Consider the following 637-nt stretch of genomic DNA (forward strand, 5'->3'; position numbering starts at 1 on the left):
TCTATATCCCTCAGTTAGACCCACACTGGGAGCAGTGTGCACAGTTCCGGTCTCTATATCCCTCAGTTAGACCCACACTGGGAGCAGTGTGCACAGTTCTGTATCAATCTGTTGACGATTTCAGGAGGAACACTGTTTTCCCACAGAGAGTGGGTGGTGAAACGGAGAGGGGCCATACGATGGGGGCGGAGGAGCTGTGATAAGGACACAAGTGAGTACGACTGGGAGGATTGATGGGAGGAGGTGTCCAGGCTGAGATGACACGCAGGATCACTTATTGGAAGTGAAGACTTTATTGAAGTTGTGCGCAGAAACACAGTGGGCCAGCTGTGAGGGAGCAAAGCGCCCACAGATCCCTCTGGCACCGGGTGTACCCACCAGGCGGGCAGACAGACCAAACGCTGGTCCTGGCTCTACGTGTTATCACACAGTCACCACCAGATCCGCCCGCTTCTCATGCTGAGCCACTAGCAACCGCTTCCTATCCTCACTGATCGGGTTCTTCACCAACCTGAGCGGGGTTGGGCAACCGGGGGGTTAGTGGGGGAGGAATAGCGAGAGAGAGGGGGGTACAGAGAGAGAGAGAGAGAGAGGGGGGTACAGAGAGAGAGAGAGAGAGAGAGAGAGAGAGAGAGGG

Source organism: Rhincodon typus, unplaced genomic scaffold (genome assembly GCF_021869965.1).
Source record: "Rhincodon typus isolate 14 unplaced genomic scaffold, sRhiTyp1.1 hic_rhity00000531, whole genome shotgun sequence".
NCBI lineage: Eukaryota > Metazoa > Chordata > Chondrichthyes > Orectolobiformes > Rhincodontidae > Rhincodon > Rhincodon typus.